Consider the following 9,269-nt stretch of genomic DNA (forward strand, 5'->3'; position numbering starts at 1 on the left):
GAATGAAACAACATTTACAGCACAATTAAAATTATTTTTTGAATGACAAAGCTTTTTCTGCAATAGTCTATGACATCAACATTAAGTGGTTGCACATAGATTGACACCGGGAACTTTTGAAATCATATTTATGTATCAACAAGTCAACTCAGGACAATTCAGATGGCAATTGTTATTCATATGAACATGTGAAAAAATTATATAGATGGCACCTCAGTGATAACTCATGGATTTGATGATTTATTCACAGTGGAGAAAAAAAGATGTGTGATCATTAAGAACCTAGGAAAGCACTGCTGACATGGCCAGCTGCATGGTTGTCTGCTCTAAATAAAATGTCATACTCTTGGAATAATAGATTTAAATGTAATAATATATTATTTATTATTTATTTAAATCTCTGGTTTAAAAATAGGAAAATAGACCCAGTGTAGGTGAAATGGTTTTCTTAAATTTTATCTCTCAAAATGATGGGCGTTATTAAAAATGTGGAGATGTCATCACAATTTCACCATGAAATTTCACCAGTTAGGCACACCATAACTGCTTTAAAAACTGCCAGAAGCCTTGGAGTTATGATTGATGATCAGCTGACTTTCTCAGACCAAATTGCTATATATGCTATATATAAAAGACCTCTAACACTAGTTTGCTCTATTCTTTTTCTATTCTATCTGTTTTCTTTTTATTTATTATATTATTTAAAAGCCCTTGCTACGTTTCCTGTGTTTAACTTAGAGTTGTTATAGCACTTATATATCATTGCTCTTTTTGTTGTTTTTGATTGTTTCCATTGTCCTCATTTGTAAGTCGCTATGGATAAAAGCATCTGCTAAATGACTAAATGTAAATGTAAATGTAAGTATTCCCTCCACATGTTCAAATTTACTAACCCAGCCTCTGGTTCGATTTCAATGGTTGAATCTGTAAAAAAAAAAATTTCCTTTATGCCCTCAGAACATGTTTAATTAACTAAAACTTCCATCTGCCATTTCGTCAGAATTTTCCTCAGCAGCGGAAGAAGCCAGAAATGTTCCCTTGTGGCCATCCAGCATTCAAAGAGCAAATTTCTGAGCATTTTCCCTGTGATGTTGTTGGAAATGTCTCTCTGCGAGTTTGGCTCATGCAGGAGGTCCATGAAGACAGGCACAGCAAGTGTGTTGTCTGTCTGGGCAGTGCCCATAGAGGCTGCTTTCACTGGGATGGCATGGTCTCACTGCAAGAGCACAAGTCTCGCCGCTCTCCGCTTGTGGATCGCCTTCTTTAATGAATTTGATCCTTCTCACTCTACTCTCTCATTTCCTCTTTCCCCTAGGAGAAAGAAACAGTGGAGCAGTCGGGTTTTAAAACTGGGCTCGAGTGAACTCATGCTCACATGATCACTGTCCCCCCGACGCCTTGATTCAACAGTGTGCTTCACATGTGAGGATCAACGCCCCTCGTCGGCTGCAAGGGGTTTTATTTCCTATGGTGCATCTGAAGAGGAAGCCATTTTGATGACTCCATGTCATTAATGGTTTCGGATGCTGAAGAGTGGGCATGTTCTGGTGAAAAGCCTGAAACCCCGCCTCTAACACAGACAATACGGCCCCATGTGGACAGCGAGCTAATCCATGTTCTATCTAAGGTTATGAAGGATCTCGGCCTAGCTTGGCCAGCTCAAGAAGAGCCTTGACAATTGGGAAGCTGTCAACATTCCTCCTCCCAATGGCCCGGTCTGTTCACAAGGAACTCACCAGGACATGGTGTGATCCCTGCTTGGCCCGTGCTAATCTCTCTACTTCCACCAGTCTCACCACTGTTGATGGCGCTGAAGAGGTTACAGCAACCAACCTCTCTCCTCCCTTTCATACTCAAATTCACTGTTTTTAACCAAGTGCCTTTCTTTCACAGAACAACCAGCTGGACAATAACCAATCTGGCTTTAAAAGTGGTCATTCAACCGAAACTAACTTGCTGTCAGTCACTGAATAGCTGCAAAAGAAAATGATCAGTTCTCATTCTACTAGATTTATGTGCTGCTTTTGACTCTGAAGAATCATCTTATCACGGGGCATCACAGGAACTTCACTTCGATGATTCGAGGCTTACCTCGCAGGTAGGTCCTTTAGGGTTGCATGGGGAGGGGAGGAATTAAGATCACATCAATTGGTCACAGGAGGTTCCTCAGGGATCAGTTCTTGGACCCATCACATAGGCACATGGGTTATCCTACCATTTCAGCTATGCTGATGACATGCAGCTTTACCTTTCATTTCAACCAGATAAACCAACAGAACCTTCATGGATCTCAGACTGCAAAAAACATACACAGATCACACTTGAAAGAACATCACCTTCTGTTCAACCTGGCAAAAACTGAGCTTTTCGTCCTCCCAGCCAACCCATTAGTATCATCCGGAATCTTGCGGTGATCCTTAATGTTCAACCGACCCTTCAAGATCAAAAACAGCATGATCATGCAGGTTTGCACTACACAACATCAGAAAAATCAGACCCTTCCTAACAGAACATGTAACATGCAACTTTTCCAGGCCCTTGTAATTTCTAGGCTTGACTATTGCAATGCTGTTCCTGCTGGACTTCCAACATGTGCAGTCAGACATCTGGAAATGATCCAAAATGCAGCAACATATCTTGTTTTCCATGAGTCCAAGAGAGCCCATGCCAGACTGCTTCTCATCTCTCTGCACTGACTTCCAGTCACGGGTCGCATCAAGCTCAAGAGATTGGTGCTTGCCTTCTGAACAGCCACAGACTCCACACAATTCCACCTCCACTCGCTCTTACCAGCACATCACCTACAAGCCTGTGGTCCGTAAATGAGTGGCACCTTGTGGTGCCATAGCAGAGATGCACAGATTCACTCTCAAGGATGTTTTCTTTCACCGTTTCTTGCTGTTGGAAAGACTTTCTTATCTCCATCTAGACAGCCGAATACCTCACAATTTTCAAGAAACAACTGAAAACTCATCTCTTTTGTGAGAATCTAATGGCATCCTTCTAAAAACATTTGGTAACTCTTTCTATGAAGATATAGTTATAATGTATTATAAGTCTCATATCTTGCCATTGTTAACTTGTTACTTAAAGCAGACAAAGACCACTTATAAATAATAATAACAACAATAATAATACAAATAAAAATACTATTTAGTATGGGTTCATCTGTAGTGGCCTGACCGAGTGGTGAGGCCAAGGCAACGGAAGTCATGGCCTTCTGAGTTCCCTGCTCTGCCATGGTGTCCTGGTCTGCCTGCTGTGCCATGGCCGGCCGAGCTCCCTTCACCTTCATAGAGGGCAAAGCACCCTTCTCCTTCATGGCCGGCCGAGCTCCCTTCACCTTCATAGAGGGCAAAGCACCCTTCTCCTTCATGGAGGGCCAAGCTCCCTACTCTGCCATAATCGCCCAAGCACCCTACTCCACAATGGTGCCCTGAACTGCCCACTCTGCCCTGGCACCCTGAACTACCCAATCCACCATGGCTACTGGAAATACCTGTCCTGCCATGGCCCCCTAGGCTCCCTGATCTGCCAGGGCTCCCTGACCCCCTCACTGGTAAAATTGTTACAATGGGATGTGCCTAACGGAAGAGGGGAGTAATATCAGTGTTGTGGACTTGTGTTTTCTTGTTTTACCCCATCTTAGTTCCTGTTTTTCTTATTTGGTCTTTCCTCTTCCTATCCTCATTGTGTGAATTAGTTTCCAGCTTTGTTTGTTTAAGTAGTTATTTTTCTCCCAGGTGTGTCCTATTGGTGTCTGTATGTTGGTGTTCTGCCCCTCGTTTCCCATCGGCTGTTAGATTTCATCCCAAAGTTCCTGTGTGTAAACCTTAGCTTGTTGGATTAAAGTCTCAATGGAAGTATTCTCCAGCAAAGTCTCCTCGTTGAGAATGAGTTTAAGAGAATGAAAATTTGAAATCCCAAAAAGCTTGTGATCGTGGTTTTGACTATCAATCTTGATTACTTGCCCCAAATTTGACAATCTCCTTTCTTTGTTGGAATTGTCAATAAGTGATAAGTGGATAAATGAATGATCATATCTTCATCAAATCATGATCTTATTGTAACGTGCTTACAAAAGACAGAGGCAGAAACTTAATAATGACACAAAGGAGACCCAAATAACAACACAAGCATTGACAGCACTCTTATGTTGTCTTATGTTGTATCATGAAAATGAAACTGATTTTATTGATGTGACAGGATTTACCTCTCATGTTAATTGGTTGGTCTATTTTAACTTTAGTCAGTTCCGTCGTCCTGAGCTTTTAAGAGCTGAAGATTAATTATTAATCTGACACAGATATGACAGGGTAATAGTTAAACATGAATATTTACATCTTAGAGTCATGATCCACTCAATAATGTTTGATTTCCCTCAAAACCTCGGCATGGCCTCCCTCAAACAGTCCATTTGAAACGTGCAAGACCGAATCTAGAGAATCAGCAAAGGAAAAGCCTACTCCATAATCAGAGTTCATTTAGTTTCTCAACATTACATTAGCGAATCCTGCAGATGTCAGAAGCGGGTGCTAATACCAGCAGCTTTATCCTCCAAATATAATATAATCCTCTGTATGGTGTGGATTTGAATCTACACATGCTCACCAGCAACCATGAGCAAGTAATTCGTTAGTTTGATGTCTTCAGATGGAGCCAGTGAGTCTCCTGCCTGCATATTTACTCACTTGAAAGAGAATAAGTAACACAGCATCGTGTTTACACTTGTGCCAGTTTCTATGAAATTAGGTCGGAGCCCAGAAGAAATCAGATGACTTTTGTAATTTATGATGAACCTCTGTCACATTTAAGATTGATCGCCTCTGATGCAAACTGCATGTCACACACAAACATGTTCATAAAAGGATTTTCTTCTTGAATTCACATGATCTCTGCGATCAGAGGAACTGTTGTCATAAACACTAGCTTCATCGTCCATTCAAATGAAACTAATACATGTGGATGAGAGATTACTGGATGAAACACAGCATGTGTTCAGCTATCTAGAGAATAAAGTCAGTCTGTGTTCAAGCATATGCTGAAAGCGACATGATAAGGTCATGATTCTGCCACCAGCGCAGGTCATTCAGGCACACGGGAGCGAGATGAGAACAATCTCATGATGTATTTTCAAATCTCTTTCTCCCATCTACAGAATGGGAAGGACTCGGGTTTTCTGTTTAATCATATGCTGGGAGCGAGGCCAGGGATTTGAGCTGAAAGCTGTGGCTCTAAACATTTACAGGGCTTCAGAAACGCTGGCTGTGATGGACGCCTGGCTTCATGCTATTGATTATCAGTCTGCGCGTCTGTGCAAATAATAGCCTACTGCAGCTTCATTCATACAGCAGAAACGTTTCTGTTTCATCATGTATTGTCATCTGTTTTTTTTAGTCTCTTTGCAGAGAGAGCTCTCGTCCCTTTAGTTTTGCATGCATGTCCGGTGCACAGCTGTGCTGATGACTAGTGCTTCTTAATAGCTGATTGAAATGGACAAGGCAGCATTTGAATAAACAGGTTTGTTTCACCTGTTTCTCTTTAGAATTAATGGTTTGTTCACTGAATTTGGATTGATGTTAGTGTCACATCCAGAGGGAACTAATGATTCTTAATGATTACATCTGGATCTGCAAACACCTATTTTTATTTTTTTTTAAATTCAATGACTCAACAAGCATCTCTTAAACAGCTTATGTTTTCCTTTGTCACATTATTCATGAAAAATACGTAGATGTGGTATGAATTCACACAACTTGATTTGTAAAAAATGTACAAATACGATTGTACAAATTCATATGAATATGCCAGTGTCTGACAGGAGTGAAAATGAGGCTGTGAGGGGCAGAAGGCCAGAGACGTTTCTAGTTGAACGATGTTTAGAGTGCCACCAGCTGGATGGGAGAAAAAGTAATTTACTGGCCTTCATGCTGTATCAATATGTAAAGTTCCTTTTTCTGCTGAACATAGAATATACTTTAAGAATGCAGGGAACCAAACAGTTGACAGTAGCTATTGACTTCCATAGTATATTTTTCCCATAAAATGGAAGTCAACTGTTTGGTAACATTATCTTAATCAAATGGATCAATCGCCACCCCAGCTACGTTTCAAATTTAATTTAATATACTGTGAAGGTCATAATTTCATTAAAGCCTTATAGGGCAAGGTTTATTAAACTCCTATTTGTGTAACAGAAACACACTAATATGAGATATTTTTGTTCTGTTTGTTAGTAGGCCTTTTTCACAGTCCATGTGTCATCGCATCTGGCTCTAATTATTATTATAAAGGATTTTCCACTTGCATTATTATCAATGAACATGAGACAGCTTTGTGAAGAAAATGAAACTCATTTACAAACCTGGTTCAAAAAAGTTGGGACAATGTACAAATTGTGAGCAAAAAAGGAATGTAATAAATTTACAAATCTCATAAACTTATATTTTATTCAAAATAGAACATAGATAACATATCAAATGTTGAAAGTGAGACATTTTGAAAAGTCATACCAAATATTGGCTCGTTATGGATTCAATGAGAGCTACACTGTTACTCTAGGGCTATAGGACCACGTAACAGAATAAGAAAAGGAGATGTGGCAGCAAGGTTCGATTCCCAAGCCCAGAGCTTTAACAAAAGCCAACCATTGGCTCATATCAAAAGCAAGTTCTTTAATTTAACAGGTATGGGAGGATGTCAAGACTTCGAGAGGGGGCAAGGCCAACATATCAAACAAAAACCCTCTAACTATTAGGGAGAAAACTAACAAAAGAAAGAAACAAAAATACAATAACAATAAACTAACTCCCTTACTAGCGTAAACAGGAGAAAACCAATAACATGATAAAAAAAATGGCACCCACCTCTCTACTAACTTTCCCAATAAATTAACAATAAGTTTAATAGATAAACAATAACAGAATTACAAACAAACAAAATAATAACTCTCAGAACAAACCAGATTCCTTGTCACAGGCTACAGTTAGCACAAGGGTGTTAACACAATAACACTATAGAGGAATTAACCAAAAACTCCAGCAAACACCAAAGCTGTCTGGGTTGAGAACAGAATCCTAACGATGCAGCCTCCACACACACACAGCTTGTGCTGAGCCATGGTGCAGCTTAAAACCTCACAGCTTCCTCTCCTCCCGCAATCCCATCAGGTCATCAATTAGTTGAATCAGGTGGCAGCCCTTACCTCCTGCTTAGGGAAAGTAAATGAGTAGAGAGAGAAACTGGGAGAAAACAAAACAAAAAACTGCCTCTCAGAGTGGCAGTGTCTCTCAGAAGTCAAGATGGGCAGAGGATCACCAATTCAATGCTGGAGCAATATCAGAAAGGAGTTTCTCAGAGAAAAATTGCAAAGAGTTTGAAGTTATCATCATCTACAGTCCATAATGTCATCCAAAGATTCAGAGAATCTGGAACAATCTCTGTGCATAAGGGTCAAGGCCGGAAAACCATACTGAATGCCTGTGATCTTTGGGCTCTTAGACGGCACTGCATCACATACAGGAACGCTACTGTAATGGAAATCACAACATGGGCTCAGGAATACTTCCAGAAAACATTGTCGGTGAACACAATGCACCGTGCCATTCACTGTTGCCGGCTAAAACTCTATAGGTCAAAAAAGAAGCCCTATCTAAACTTGATCCTGAAGTGCCAGCGTTTTCTCTGGGCCAAGGCTCATTTAACATGGACTGTGGCAAAGTGGAAAACTGTTCTGTGGTCAGACGAATCAAAATTTGAAGTTATTTTTGTAAAACTGGGACGCCATGTCATCCGGACTAAAGAGGACAAAGACAACCCAAGATGTTATCAGCGCTCAGTTCAGAAGCCTGCATCTCTGATGGTACGGGTTGCATGAGTGCGTGTGTGTGATGGGCAGCTTACACATCTGGAAAGGCACCATCAATGCTGAAAGGTTTATCCAAGTTCTAGAACAACATATGCTCCCAACCAGACATCATCTCTTTCAGAAAAGACCTTGTATTTTCGAACATGACACACATACTGCATCAATTACAACATCATGGCTGCGTAGAAGAAAGATCCGGGTACTGAAATGGTCAGCCTGCAGTCCAGATCTTTCACCCATAGAAAACATTTGGTGCATCATAAAGTGGAAGATGTGATAAAGAAGACCTAAGACAGTTGAGCAACTAAAAGCCTGTATTAGACAAGAATGGGACAACATTCCTATTCCAAAACTTGAGAAACTTGTCGCCTCAGTCCCCAGAGGTTTGCAGACTGTGATAAAAAGAAGAGCAGATGCCACACAGTGGTAAACATGGCCTTGTCCAAACTTTTTTGAGATGTAATGATCTCATTGCATTTTGTTTTAATTCACAATTTGTACAGTGTCACAACTTTTTTTGAAACCGGGTTTGTAGGTGGATTTCGCAATAAACGGCAATATTTTAAACTGTTTATTTATACCGATGCCCTACCATGTATGTCATTCTTCATTTTGATGTGTAACATTATCTGATCGACACCATTGTTTATTTCCGAATTGTGAGGCTGATGATGCACAAATGGTAGAGACAACCAGTGACCCTGTTATTCCTACTTCTTCCCCATCACAATTTATGTGACGTGAATCTAGAAATTTCATTTGGAACTGTAACTCTTTCAAATCAGTCATGCTGCAACCCATCCATTTAGAGAGTTTAAACCGATGTTTAGAATATTACCCTATGACTTTGTACATGTTCAGGCGTTAAGCTTTGTTATGCATTGTTAAATGTTCTTGTTATTGTTCTGGTTTTATGTCAGAATTAAAACATTTAAAACAATGCAGTTGTTACAGCTGCTGTATAATTTAAGTTTACATTTTATTAAAGTTTTCTGAATACTTTGGGAATAAAATGTCCTGACCATGAATAATTGTAATGTGCCTTGTTAGCAAACTATTCTCAACATTTAAAAATCACTAAACACTTGTAATCCTGTTTACCACATCTACCAACTGAGGTAATACATCTTAAAAGAAAAACTTGAAAATACTTATATTTAAACACCACATCTTCGCTTGTGTGTAACAAAACAGCCTTTTTTTTTTTTTTTTTTGGAATAAACGATGGTTGTTTTTGTCGATGCATAGAATTGTAGGTGATCTGTGGCAGTGAAGGATACACCTCATGCATCCTCCGAATTCCTGTGAAAGGTCGCATTCGGAGGTTGCATCCGGAGTGTCCTACTTGCATTTCTGAAATAAGACAGCCTCGATGACATGCAATGAACATACAATGGTCACT

The sequence above is a fragment of the Carassius auratus genome, chromosome 5 (genome assembly GCF_003368295.1).
Source record: "Carassius auratus strain Wakin chromosome 5, ASM336829v1, whole genome shotgun sequence".
Classification (NCBI taxonomy): domain Eukaryota; kingdom Metazoa; phylum Chordata; class Actinopteri; order Cypriniformes; family Cyprinidae; genus Carassius; species Carassius auratus.